Below are 13,837 nucleotides of genomic sequence, written 5' to 3' on the forward strand. Positions count from 1 at the left end.
CTGAGGCAGGAGGATCACTTGAGCCCAGGTGTTCGAGCTGTTTAATTTCATCAAACATGGTTTCAGTATTTATTGAAATTATAAGTCTATTTTGTATTTTTGTTTCCTTGACCTTGTGACAGACATGATGTATAGAGATTTTCCCAGAACTCCCTTTGGAAATGAGCAGCTAGCAAACTACTTTATGTTCAAAGTAGTGGCAAAAGGATGGATCATGCAATAAAGAGAATTAAGACATTTAGATATACATTTAGGGAAAAATTTAACTTTGAGTCCTTCCTTGCAACCACATAAAAATTCTAGATGGATTAGACATTAGACCTTGAGAAAAACCTTAAAACTATTTGAAGAAAACATAGAAAAATATCTTTACAGTCTTGATTCAAGGAATCATAAGAAAGTTGTAAACTCCATAAGCCATAAAGGAAAATATTGAGAGATTTGGCTACCTAATATTTAAAACTTCTGAACAATGAAAGACCACCAAGAAACTTAAAGATAATGGAAGGCTGGAGGAAGACATTGCCAACATATATAACAGGCATTGCATTAATAATCAGAGTATACAAAGGAAAGGGAAGAAAATAGAAAAAAGTAATTGAAGAGGCAAATAAAGTTTAACCTCACTCATCATAAATAGCATGTAAATAAAAATAACAAGGTAACATTTTCCATCATCAAGCTGTCAAAATTTTAAATGATAAATATCCAGTGTTGGAGAATGTAAGTGACCGCTAGATTTACACTTCAGGTAGCTCCAATCCAGAAGTATTTTATGTAAATGGTGCCCCCTGCAGCCTAATTCCTACCTAGACTAAACAAGTACTGGTGTGCACCTTGGAACAGCGCTTGAAGACCCCTGTCCCTCCTGTGGGTTTAGTGACAATTTGGGGAACAGTTTTTGGCCTATCTGGCAAAATGTAAAAGGCCCTTTGATGCAATGATTCCTCTTCCAGCCTTTCAGAAGCACATGAATATGTACTATGCACATAAAAATATATGCAAAGGTATGTTTATTAAAGCTTACTTTATATTGGAGAGAAAAAGGAAGCAATCTACATGTCCGTGAATAGGGGACTGTTTGGATGAATAATGCTGCTTGCATCCAGCCATCGAATATTTTGTAACTCTTAAAAGGAATGAAGTGGATTTATCTGTACTCACATAGACTGATCTCCAAGATTTTTTTTTTTTAGACGGAGTCTTGCTCTGTTGCCCAGGCTGGAGTTCAGTGGTGCAATCTTGGTTCACTGCCACCTCCGCCTCCTGGGTTCAACGGATTCTCCTGCCTCAGCCTCCAGAGTAGCTGGGACTATAGGTGCCCAACACCATGCCCTGCTAATTTTTTGTATTTTTAGCAGAGACGGAGTTTCACCATGTTGAACAGGCTGATATGAAACTACTAACCTCAGGTGATTCACCCACCTTGGCCTACCAAAGTGCTGGGACTACAGGCTTGAGCCACTGCACCCAGCCAAGATTTAATGTTATGACTAGGTAAACATGAATGGAAGCAAATTTTCAAAATATCTATGATTTGATCTCATGTGTATACATTTGTGTCTGAATGTACATTAGATAGATGGGGAGTGCATAGATGTGGAACAGGCAGAACCTTCCAAGCCAAGGGGACTGGACCTGAATCGTTGGACAGAGGGAATTCGTAACAGAAAACACTTTCATGTTTTACTCTGTATACTTAATTACTTTATGCTCTACCACAACAAGAATGCATTGTATATATATATATTTTTTCCTTAATCTTAAATTCAAAACATAAGGTAGCCCACTGGCTCTGAGCTACAAGAATCCTTATGGGTTTGGCAGTTCTTTGACAACTTCCCACCTGGCTAAACTATCAAGGAATGTCCTACCACCCGCACGAGAAATTCTTGGCATTCCTGAAATAAATTCTTCTGAGCCAGCCCATGTGGGCATCATAATCTCCTTGAAGGCTTTAAAAAGATTTAGATCTGAGTCTGTCTCAGATTCTTGGGCTTAGAACCAGAATTTCTTCATCCGAGGCTATTAGCTTGCTCTGGAGGAGGGAGTGAGAACTGGATCACTGGTTAGCGTGGTGACTGTTTTGGACAATTGCACAGCCACAGCCAGGAACACAGAAGGCAGAGAGGCAGCCCTGATGTGCAAGGGCTCCAGTGAACCCCAATGGGGACCCCTGATGGACAAAGGCATTCTGCTAGGCTTGGTGCATTCCTCTTACAGCCAGGCAAGGCCCTCAGGGCTCTGAAGCAGAGAAGTTAGAGCTGCGGCTTTTTTTGCTTGGTGTTTTCACAAAAACTTAATTTCTTGTTGCACTTGTTGGATGGGCGTGTCCCCTAGGGGAAGTTTCCACTACTATGCTCTAAACTTTGGACTGCTTGTACCATCTTACTTGTCCCCTCATTAATAATGAATTAAATAAAACCTTTAGTATATGCTAATTTCATATCTTTACGAGAGTCACGATTTTACCTTTTTTTTTTTTTTGAAAAGTACCTTTTCACATTGCTGTCACTCCCTTACCGGAGCAGTGAGTTTCTGGGTCTCCCTCTTAGGGCCAGACACTGTTCCGTGTAATTAGAATTAATTTCTTGTTCTTGGTAGCCAGAGAAACGCTTCCACACTCCCAGGAGACGGGGGTTCAGATCTTGTGCCATGGCTGAGAATGATGCCGAGGAAGACACTTCTCTCCGAGTCTCAGTCTGCCTGCCTGTGAAACGGGCTCATAACAAACCCCTGACCCCAGCCTCAATCGCCTTGAGCCCGTGACCTCGCCCAACCCCTCCCCTTCCTCCCGGGCCCCCCGGAGGCGCGGGGACTCCGGGGCGGCCCCTTACTCTGGAGGCGCCCGGGTGGCACGTTGGTGCCTCAGCTCCCGGGGGTTTGTGGCCTCCGCGCTGCCCACGGGGTGCCCAGGGGCCTCTAGAGGAGGCGGGTTCTTTGGAGCCAGAAAGCCCAGAGCCGCCCAGGAATTCTGGCTCGGACTGAGGGCGTTTCCTCCCGGGCGGGCAGGGCGCGATCCGGGAACGGCGGCTGCATGCAGAGGCAGCGGGGCGCTCGGCCGGGTCGGCACCTTGCGGCTCCTGCTCTGCGCACTGGCCCGGCTGGCCCTGCTCCGCGCCGCGGGCGCTTTGGCCAGTGAGTGGAGCGCGGGGCGCGGCAGGGGACACGGAGCCGGGGAGATCCGCAGATGGCGAGGAAGGAATGAGTAAGAGAGAGGGACAGAGAGAGAGAGAGAGCTGGACACAGCAGCGAGATGGAGAGAGAGGCAGATGCAGGGCGGGAGGGATGGAGAGAAAGATGGAGAGAGGAAACAGACTCAGAAAAAGGCAGAGAAGTAGAGCAACGGAGAGGTAAAGGAGAGAGGGAAGAATAAACAGTGAAAAGGAAAAAAGGAGAGGCCGAGACAGACAGAGGCTTTCCCTGAACAGATATGAACTAAGATAGAAAGAAAAAGGAGTTCGAGAGACAAAAGAGAAGGAAAGAGAAACAGTGACTACATTGGCAAGGGGTGGAGGGAGAGAGGATATTGAAGAAAAGAGAAAGGTTTCAGAGAGACCAAAAAGAAGAGAGAGGGCAGCTCGATGCCCAGAGTAGAGCTGGCGAGAGAGGAGCCAGGATCCGGGGTGGGAGGTCACAGCTGCTGGGTGGGGGAGCCCCGGAGGCCAGCTCCCTCTCAGAGGGCCTGCGGAGGCTCAGGCCTGGCCTTAGGGGACATTGCTTAAGAAGCCAGATTCCAAAGGGTGTGTGACCCAGGCCAGACCAGCACAGCCTTAAGGAGTCAGGCAGGCGAGCCCAGGAGAGAGGCCACCGATTCACCTGCCAGGTGGCCTCAGGTGGTTCTGCAGTAGGCGAAGAAGTCAGCCTCCCGGTTTCCAGGGAGCTTCGCTGGGGAACCCAGCTGTTTTGGGTGGAGATGGGGGACTGGGTGGAGGTGGAGAGCTGTGCGGGAGGGAGAGGCTGTCTGGGTACTCTACTAACTGGGTTCCTTGCCTTTCACTGTCCCCTTTCTTCCCCCCACCTCCCCCCTCAGCTTAATGCTGCCCCTTCACAGGTGAGGCTTAGACAGGGTGACTCATGTCAAGAGACTTACTAGACTGCAGTGTGGGGCAGTACACGGATGCTATTCCACCATCCTGCACATTGCACAGGACTTTACAGTTTACAAGCCACAACCCCATTTAGCCAGGGATGGCTAGAGCTCATTCCAGTTGCCCAGGTGAGGGGAAAGCTCAGATCTCACGGTGGTGCCACGGCAGAGTCCTCACAAAGCATACAGGCCTCCTGCCCCCTCGGTCATTGCCCCGACCTTGGCAGAAGTGCTCTGTGCTAAGATAGAAGCCCCTAGCGCCTTTCAGGGCCTGGTGAACTGTGGGATTAAGCACTTGGGGAAAGGATCCAGACCAGCCCTCGGGATCTCCTGCCTTGGGTGAGTCCCTTCCCCTCTCTGGTGCTGTTTCTGCCTCTATAAATTGGGGAGAATGATACTCACCCCACAGGGTTGGCCTCAGGGATTAGATGAGAGAGGAAGTGCCCAGCAGGGAACATGCATCAAACACATTCTCTCAGATGACTCCACTGATCTCTCTGAGCCTCAGTTTACCCACCTGTTAAAGATGACCACCAATGGCTTCCTCACAAGCTGCATGAGGAGTGGCTGGAACTCTGCCCAGCATAGAGTACAGGCCCCAGTACACACCCTCCCATCCCCCTCTCCTTTACTCCCTCCCAGCTCAGCCCCAGGCTCCAGGGCTAAGGGCACAAAGCAGCACCTGTGCTTCTCCCAGAGGGAGGAGGGAGCAGCCTGCCCACAAGTGGCTACTTTTGGTGCCCCTTTTAGCCACAACTTGCACAGAGACTTTAATTTAAACTCACTTTTAAACGTTATTTTTCTTTCTGATTATGCATGCTCATTGCTACAGATTAAGAAGAAAAGGAATTTGGGAGGCCAAGGCAGGCAGATCACGAGGTCAAGAGATCGAGACCGGCCTGGCTAACGTGGTGAAACCCTGTCTCTGCTAAAAATACAAAAAATTAGCGGGGCCTGGTAGCACAAGCCTGTAGTTCCAGCTACTCAGGAGGCTGAGGCAGGAGAATCATCTGAACCTGGGAGGCAGAGGGTGCAGTGAGCCGAGATCGCGCCACCACACTCCAGCCTGGGTGACAGAGCAAGACTCCATCTCAAAAAAAAAAGAAGAAGGAGATAAGTATTCATGTATTAGCATAATTTCACATCAACTTCCTACATTTTTGTGCGTATTCTTTCAGATTTTAGATGATATACCCTAACTTTTGACTATGAAAACTTTTGGATACAAAAAAATACAAAATAATAGTATATGAAAGAAAGATATAATGTACTTATCAACCCTGCTTCAACAAGTATCAGTTCATAGGCAGTTTTTTACGGTTTTTGGTTTTTTTTTTTTTGAGACAGAGTCTCGCTGTGTCGCCCAGGCTGGAGTGCAGTGGCATGATCTCAGCTCACTGCAAGCTCTGCCTCCCGGGTTCACGCCATTGCCCTGCCTCAGCCTCCCCAGTAGCTGGGACTACAGGCACCCGCCACCTCGCCCGGCTAGTTTTTTTTGTATTTTTAGTAGAGCTGAGTTTTCTGCTTGTTCTCCAGGATTGTTCTGAGACAGAGTCTCACTCTGTCGCCCAGGCTGGAGTACAGTGGCCGGATCTCAGCTCACTGCAAGCTCTGCCTCCCGGGTTCATGCCATTCTCCTGCCTCAGCCTCCCGAGTAGCTGGGATTACAGGCGCCCACCGCCTCGCCCGGCTAGTTTTTTGTATTTTTTAGTAGAGACGGGGTTTCACCGGGTTAGCCAGGATGGTCTCGATCTCCTGACCTCGTGATCCGCCCGTCTCGGCCTCCCAAAGTGCTGGGATTACAGGCTTGAGCCACCGCGCCCGGCCTGAGATGAGGTTTCACTGTGTTAGCCAGGATGGTCTCCATCTCCTGACCTCGTGATCTGCCTGCCTCAGCCTCCCAAAGTGCTGGGATGACAGGCGTGAGCCCCCGCGCCCGGCCCATGGGCAGTTTTATCTGATCTATAGTCTCCACCCTCTTTCCCCTCTCTGGATTATTTTGAAGGAAATCCAGACATTGTATATTTTCTTTCTTTCTTTCTTTCTTTTTTTTTTTTTTTTGAGACAGGGTCTCATTCTGTCACCCATGCTAGAATGCAGTGGCTCAATCTCAGCTCACTGCAACCTCAACCTTCTGAGTTCAAGTGATTCTCTTGCCTCAGCCTCCTGAGTAGCTGGGACTACAGCCATGCGCCACCACACCTGACCAATTTTGGTATTTTTAGTAGAGACAGGGTTTCACCATGTTGGCCAGGCTGGTCTTGAACTCCTGGGTTCGAGTGATCCACCCGCCTCGGCCTCTCAGTGTGCTGGGATTACAGATGTGAACCACAACGCCTGGTCTGGCATCATGTATTTTCATCTGTAAATATTTCCTTGTGTACCTCTAAGAGATAAGTACTCTTTCAATAAACATAACTGCAATGCCACGATCACACTCCCAAAACAGTGTGTGATTGAACATCATTAAATATTCAATCACTGTTCAAATGTCCTTGATTGTGTCATATCTTTTTACAATTCATTTGTTTGATCCAAATAAGATTGCATACACTGCATTTGGTCAATATGTCTGTTAGGTCTCTTTAAATATGTAAATCTTCTCTCCCCCTTTTTAACTTAATTTTTGTTGTTGAAGAAACTAAGTTTGTCCTGTAAAGTTTTCCACATTTAGATTTTGCTAATTGCATCCCTTTGATGTCATTTAAATACCTCCACCCCTTGTATTTTCTATAAATTGAGAGGTATCTCTAGCATGTCAGACTTCCAACCTTTTTTTTTGTTTGTTTGTTTGTTTTTTTTGAGACAGAGTCTCGTTCTGTCATCCAGGCTGGAGTGCAGTGGTGTGATCTCGGCTCACCACAACCTCTGCCTCCCAGGTTCAAGCAATTCTCGTGCCTCAGGCTCATGAGTAGCTGGGATTACAGGTGCGCACCCCCACGCCCGGCTAATTTTTGCAATTTTTTTTTAGCAGATACGGGGGCAGGGGAGTTTCATCATGTTGGCCAGGCTGGTCTCGAACTCCTGACATCAAGTGATCAGCCTGCCTCAGCCTCCCAAAGTGCTGGGATACAGGCGTGAGCCACCATGCTGGGCCCCAGGTTTCTTTTAGCAGCACTTAGAGAAACCTTTATCCCTGATGGCTAAAAGACCATGAGCCACCACGGCCGGCTCACAATTTGGAATTCTTTTTATAGAAACACTTGAAGAATAGTGTTCTGCTGCTTTCAAAAATAATCAAAACCCATGGATGATTTTGAATGAATCATACATTTTAATACAAATATTGGATGTGGTAAATGTATTATTCTATTATATTGAATGTGATCAAATATAATTAACCCCCAGGTGGCCAGGGTTGCTTTTCAAAGCAGAGTGTGACTTTGACAATTCAGAAGATAGAGCAGCACCTTTCACAGACGCCTGAGGAAATGTTTCTCATCACCCAGCCTGCAGAAACCATCTGTGTCGTGACCCTTTCTTACTGTTTGGGTCCAGATACAAAAGATTCTCCCTGTAAGACCTGGAAGTAGAGGGAGCGGTACTTCTGCCTCAGAGTTTGGGACCCAAGGGCCACGTCTTTTTAACGGGGGCAGCCAGCCCAGCCCAGCCCTCCCCTGGGGCCTCCGGGCTCCACAGCAGCCTGTTCTCGCCAGCACAGGAAGCCCCGCCCATGGCCACCATCCAGGGTGCACATCAGGCCCTGAGCAGGAGCCGAGCAGGAGCCAGGCAGGAGAAAACAACGCAGCATCCAAGGAGGTCCATTTCCCAACTGGCAGGGCCTGGGAGAGCAGGAGGAAAGGAAGGAAGGGAGCCCTGCGGAGCCATAGCCTTGGCTGCTCAGGGTTGATCATCATAATCCTTCAGCCTTTTCCACTCCTCTTGTCTGAGCCACTGACAGCCCCACGGGTGCACGTGCGTGTCTACTAATTTTTTTTTTTACAAGACATGGTCTTTCTCTGTCGCCCAGGCTGGAGTGCAGTGGTGCAATCATAGCTGACTGTAGTCTCAAACTCCTGGGCTCAAGCGACTCTCCTGCCTCAGCTGTCCAAATACCTGAGACGACAAGCATAAACCACCAATCCTGGATAATTTTTTTAATGTTTTTTTTGTTTGTTTCTTTGATAGAGACAGAGTCTCACTATGTTGCCCAGGGTGGCCTCAAACTTCTGGCTTCAAGTGATCCTCCTGCCTCAGCCTCCTAAAGCTCTGGGATTACAGGTGTGAACCACTGAGCCCAGCTCCTATAGCTAATTTTTGAGGCCTCTTCTGCAGCCGCCAAAAGACAGAGAAGAATCAAGGATGAGCTACATGGGGGAGTCAGGGCCTCCAGCCTACCCTACTCCATTTTATGGAGGAGGCAGCAGAGTCTCGGGGAGGAGAAGAAACTTTCTCACAATCCCACAATCATTAGTGGCTGAACCAGGCTGAGAACAGGGGTCTCCAGCATGCTTTCTGCCATGATGCATTCAAGTCAGCGCCGTGGTGAGGACCCCGGTGCAGAGGGAGCAGGCAGTACAACGTCAGGCCCTGCCCCAGGCTTGCTCTCTCAGATGCACTCCGTGGAGACCCCAGTGAGCTCATGGACAGCTGCTCCAGGGTGCACAGACACAGTTTTGTCCAGATATGAAGGATTTGTGCTGAGCCACGTGGGGAGCGACCTCAGCCCCGCCTTTTCCTTGAAGGGGTTTTGGAGCCAAGTTAGACCTCGTCACAGATACGTAGAGAACAGGGTGTTTTAGGCCAGTGGAGAGGAGCAGGCTCTGGTTGCTCCTGACTTTCAAGGCAGCCAGACTCCCACTTGACTGGCAGGTCACACTGCGTCCTGCTGGCCTGAGCCTACGGGAAGTGGGTGAGGGGACAATGGCTAGGATCTGGGAGAGGGCAGGTGAGCCTCAGGGGAAAGCCTTGGCCAAAGGCCTCTGGACAGAGCCAGCAGAGGGTGTATGTATCCACAGACTCATGACGACAGGCCCTCCCCCAGGTCGGCCACTCTGTGGGTGAGAACAGCTCTTCCAGCCCCCTCAGAGTTTTTCTTCTCCAAGCCGAGCAGCCCAGTTTCAGCTGAGCCACTGAGTTAAAATTTGGAGTCCCAGACTGGGTGCGGTGGCTCGCGCCTATAATCCCAGCACTTTGGGAGGCCGAGGCGGGTGGATCACTTGAGCCCAGGAGTTTGAGCTTAGCCTGGGCAACATAGTGAAACCCCATCTCTACAAAGAATACAAAACTTAGCCAGGAGTGGTAGTGTGTGCTTACAGTCCCATCTACTCTGGAGGCTGAGGTGGGAGAATTGCTTGAACCCGGGAAGCAGAGGTTGCCGTGAGTCATGATCATGTCATTGCACTTCAGCCTGGGTGACAGAGTGAAACCCTGTCCAAAAAAAAAAAAAAGAAAAAACAAAGGAATCCTTTTCCATAGCCTCCTCTAGACCTGCTCCTGCCTCTCAAGGACCTTCTCAGAATGTGGGGCCAGGACGAGCATAGCCCCCAGGGACCTCTCTGAATATTTTACATGGATGCCTGCAGCCCACAATGGCTGCTGCTTTCTGCTGACAACCCCATCAGACAGCCTACTTTTGTTATGGAGCATTTCAAACCATGCACACAACAGTAGAGAATCGCTGAATGCGCCCCCACATGCTCATCACCCAGCTTCAGCAATTAGCAACTCTCAGCCCATCCTGTTTGCTCTAAACATCCACGCATGCCTCTCCCCCTCCCCCACCCAGGCCTGGATTATTTGGAAGTAAATCCAAGACAGCACAGCATTTCATCTGGAAATATTTCAGTATGGGTCATTAAAGGACTTGCCTTAAAAAAATAGCCAAAGCGTCGTTATAATGTCCTCCTCCCTCCCCAGATTCAGCAATAACACCATTAGCTTTCGAAGAGTCTTTTCTAAGCTCAGTGGAGAGAAATAATGAAAAGGAGAATTTGAAAAACAGATTGTTCTCCACTAAAGACGCTCAGAGTAGAAGGACGTTTTGTCCCTTGTCTTGTTCTCATCCCTGAGTGAAAGAGCTGAGAGCTAGAGTTGGAATCAGAAAATCACAGGGCAGGGAGCCCCACCTTGCTGAGATGAGGCCAGGAGGTCAGGGTGCCTGAGGTCCAGGCGTTTGCAGATGGTGTGACCTTGGGCAAATCACTCGGCCTCTCAGAGTTACACATCCATCACCGGCTCCGTCCCATCTCAAGACCTGCCCCACTTCTAGATAACTGCAGATGACCCCTCGGCCAACCCATCCAACACCAAGACCCTATAGCTACAAACACTGCACACAGAGAGATCAGCTCCGTAACTCTCTCCCCGCACTGAGCTTTGGATGCCCACATCCATGGCCACAGCCTTAATGCTGTCACTATCTGAAGCTGCTCTACCTCTAAAAGCTAAAATTGCAATATTCTTTACCTCTTGTTCCTCCTGTGATTCCTAAGACCTCCAGTCTCTTCAGCCCCCATTTCTCCCAATTTATTGGCCCTCTTCTTGGCCTCATTTCTTTCCTTATCCCAGCTGGATTCCAGGGCTCCTCTCCTAAGCCCCCGGCTGGCCAAATCTCAGTTCCTTGGCCCCTTGCCTCCACCACATCCATCCTGCAGACTCCTAGGTTTCAGCTCCATCCGGCCATCTGTCTTTGCCACTCTGCACCCACACTGTGGAGCACTGCTGGGGGAGGACTCATGCTTCCAGGATTCTTGTTGATGCCAGCTCATTCCGCATAGTTCTCCTCCACTGCATCCCTCATTCTGCACATCCCCTTTTGAAGCCCTGTCTGTATTCAAGTCCCTTACCTAGTGGTGCACTGATGGACTGGCTCTCAAAAAAAAAAAAAAAAAGAAAAAAAAAGAGGAGGGGGTGTTGTTGATTTCTGCGGTGTAAGTGTTCTCATCATGGCCACGATTTTTTTTTTTACTTAAAACTTTTTTCTTTTTAGAGATGGGGTCTCACTATATTAATCAGCCTGGTCTCGAACTCCTGGCCTCAAGCGATCCTCCCACTCAGCCTCCCAAAGTGCTAAGATTACAGGCACGAGTTACCATTTCCAGACACCATGGTCACTATTTTAATGTCTGTGTTTAGCAACCTAGTCATAGAATTCTTGACAGTTTCACATCTAGCCCTCCTCGCTACGTGATCTCCATCTCACTGCACAGAGTAAATAGAGGCTACCAGGTGGGAGCTCACTCCACTTTTTGGCCCTCTAGTTAGATGGTTTACCCTTGTCCATTTTTGCTGCATTCCCTCTGTCTTCCTTACAGATGCGGTCCCACGTGCTCTGGATCCAGGGCCTCCCATCAATTCAGGAAGTGCGTTCCTTGGGTTCTCTTGTCTTCCTCCTGTCCCTCAGGCTGTAAGCATGGTTGTGTTTTCCAATACTTAAAAAAACAAAACAAAACAAAACAAAAACCAAATGACAACCATAAATACTTCTCTAGACCTTGCGATCCAATCTCCCTTCCTTCACAGCCAAGCTTCATGAAATTTTCCAGAATCCAAGTTTCCACCCCCAACCTCACCTTCCCTTTTCATCTCACAGTAATCCAAACTCTGCTTTTCCTCCACTCCTGAAAGTATTGGGATGAAATTTAGCAGGGCCTTTCCTGTGCTCTCTTTCCAGTCATTATCTTGCTAGACCTCCCTGCTGCTTTCAGGCATGTTGACCCATTTCATCCCCTGTAGAACCTGTAAAGCTCTTGGCTTCTCTTGACCACTGGGGCAGCACCCTCCTTCCTGAATGTCAGTGTTCTCCAAGGTTCCAGCCAACCCTGATGCCCCACAGGCATCTCAGGCTTACCAACTCTGAAACTCGAGTGCAGAATCAGGGATCTCAGACTTCTGCTGTGAGGGTTAGTGGTGCCTGGAAGAGCTAACTCAAGGAGAACAATGCTGAATCAAGAGTTGAGCGGCTTGAATGGCAGATCCTCTGCTTGTGAGTAGTGACTTTGGACTCATCCTTTCACCCTTCTGTGTAGGGTTTTCCTACGTGTAGATTGGGCATAACAGCAGGTTGTTGGAGAGGTTAAGTTAGCACCCTACATGGTGCATGGTAAGCACTCATCACATGCCAGCTCTTACTAACAGGTTCCCAGTGCCAGTGCTGCTACTGAAATACCTCCTCTCATTTTCTTCCTCACTATTCCTACAGCTACTTGGGAGGCTGAGGCAGGAGAATTGCTTGAACCCAGGAGGCGGAGGTTGGAGTGAGCCGAGATTGCGCCATTGCACTCCAGCCGTGGCAACAGAGCTAGACTCCATCAAAAACAAAACAAAACAAGAACAGCGAAAAAACAAGCATCAGAACTGGTTTATTAAAGTCTCTGGGTTAAAGCTCCGCCCCCTTGGCTTCATTTCCAGGACTTCCCTCTCCAGTCTCTCTCCTGCCTACCCTGTATCTCCAGCCACTGCAGGCTGCCTGCAGGGTTTGCACCGTGAGCCATGCTCTTTCAGGCCTCTCCATTGTTGCAGGTGCCATTCTTCCTGGCTGAAGCCTGCCCTCCCTTCATCCCTGGGCTTCACCTCTTTGAGAAGGTCCATCTGGGTCTGTAGGTGACTGTGGCTGTAGAGACTGGTGGGATTGAGATGGCTGACACTCACACACTGACCCCCACCTGGGCCATCCTCTGCTTGCTCTTGAGTTTGCTTTGAGGACTGACCTCAATTTAGCCCAGTGTTTACATGAGTCTCTGGCATTATGGAAAACTAAGGGTCCCACAGTGACAAGACTTGTTTTCCCACAGCTGCAGAACCCTTCAGCCCTCCCTGAGGAGACTCAGCTCAGAGCACAGCGTGGGACAGACACATGGCTGTGCAATGCCATCTAGATGTCATGGAGGAGGTAACAGGGTGGTTTGGAAGGACGTGCAGATTCAGGACCACCTTCTAGGATGGTGTTTTTATGGGCAGATGCAAGCTTGCTTTGGAATGTCAGGACATCTGGGCCAATCCTGCCCTGGGGCTACCTTGTCCAACATCACCCTCCCATCTAGGCTGCCAGGCTGGCGAGCCCCCAATGGATCCTGCCTCTCCTAAGGCCTTACTTACCCCCACCCTGACATTTCAGCATCAGTACTGGATGGGAAGGTGGAAATCCAGTCACTGTTTTGTTACATAGCCACGATTCCTAACCTGTGTGGGGAAAACTTTACATCTTTATTGTCACAAGTCTTTAACTGAAATTGAGCATTCCTGTTCACCATAAATACGGACAGCAAGCCATGGTGTTAACAGTACTATAGCTTTTCATCAATAGAAATTCAGATAATTTCATCTTCTTCTAGTTATGAATATCTCAACATAACATTTATATCTTTCATTATGTCAAAATTTTAGTTGTTGTTAGGCCTGATGCTAAATCACGTGAGTTAATAAATACATTTTTTTTTTTTTTTTGAGGCAGGGTCTCTCTCTGTCAACCAGGCTGGAGTGTAGTGGTGCAGTCTCGGCTCACTGCAACTTCCACCTCCCAGGCTCAAGCAATCCTCCCACCTCAGCCTCCCAAGTAGCTGGGACTACGGCACATATACCACCATGCCTGGCTAATTTTTGTATTTTTTTTGTAGAAATGAGGTTTTGCTATGTTTCCCAGGCTGGTCTCGAACTCCTAAGCTCAAGCCATCCACCCACCTCGGCCTCCCAAAGTGCTGGGATTACAGGCATGAGCCACTGTGCCCGGCCAATACATATATTACATCCAATTTTTTTAAATTTTGTTTTTGACAGAGTCTTGCTCTGTCACCCAGGCTAAAGTGC

General features: G+C 48.8%; 1 long non-coding RNA gene across 1 annotated transcript; it reads right to left on the reverse strand.

Moving 5' to 3' along the window:
* Nucleotides 1–11,137: 11,137 nt before the first annotated feature.
* Nucleotides 11,138–13,421, reverse strand: LOC108581783. Its single transcript, XR_002516006.2, has 2 exons — nucleotides 13,130–13,421; nucleotides 11,138–11,463 (listed from the first exon to the last, which is right to left on the reverse strand). It is a non-coding gene; the product is annotated as an uncharacterized LOC108581783 (long non-coding RNA).
* Between the last annotated feature and the right edge of the window lie 416 nt (nucleotides 13,422–13,837).

The sequence above is a fragment of the Papio anubis genome, chromosome 10 (genome assembly GCF_008728515.1).
Source record: "Papio anubis isolate 15944 chromosome 10, Panubis1.0, whole genome shotgun sequence".
Taxonomy (NCBI): Eukaryota; Metazoa; Chordata; class Mammalia; order Primates; family Cercopithecidae; genus Papio; species Papio anubis.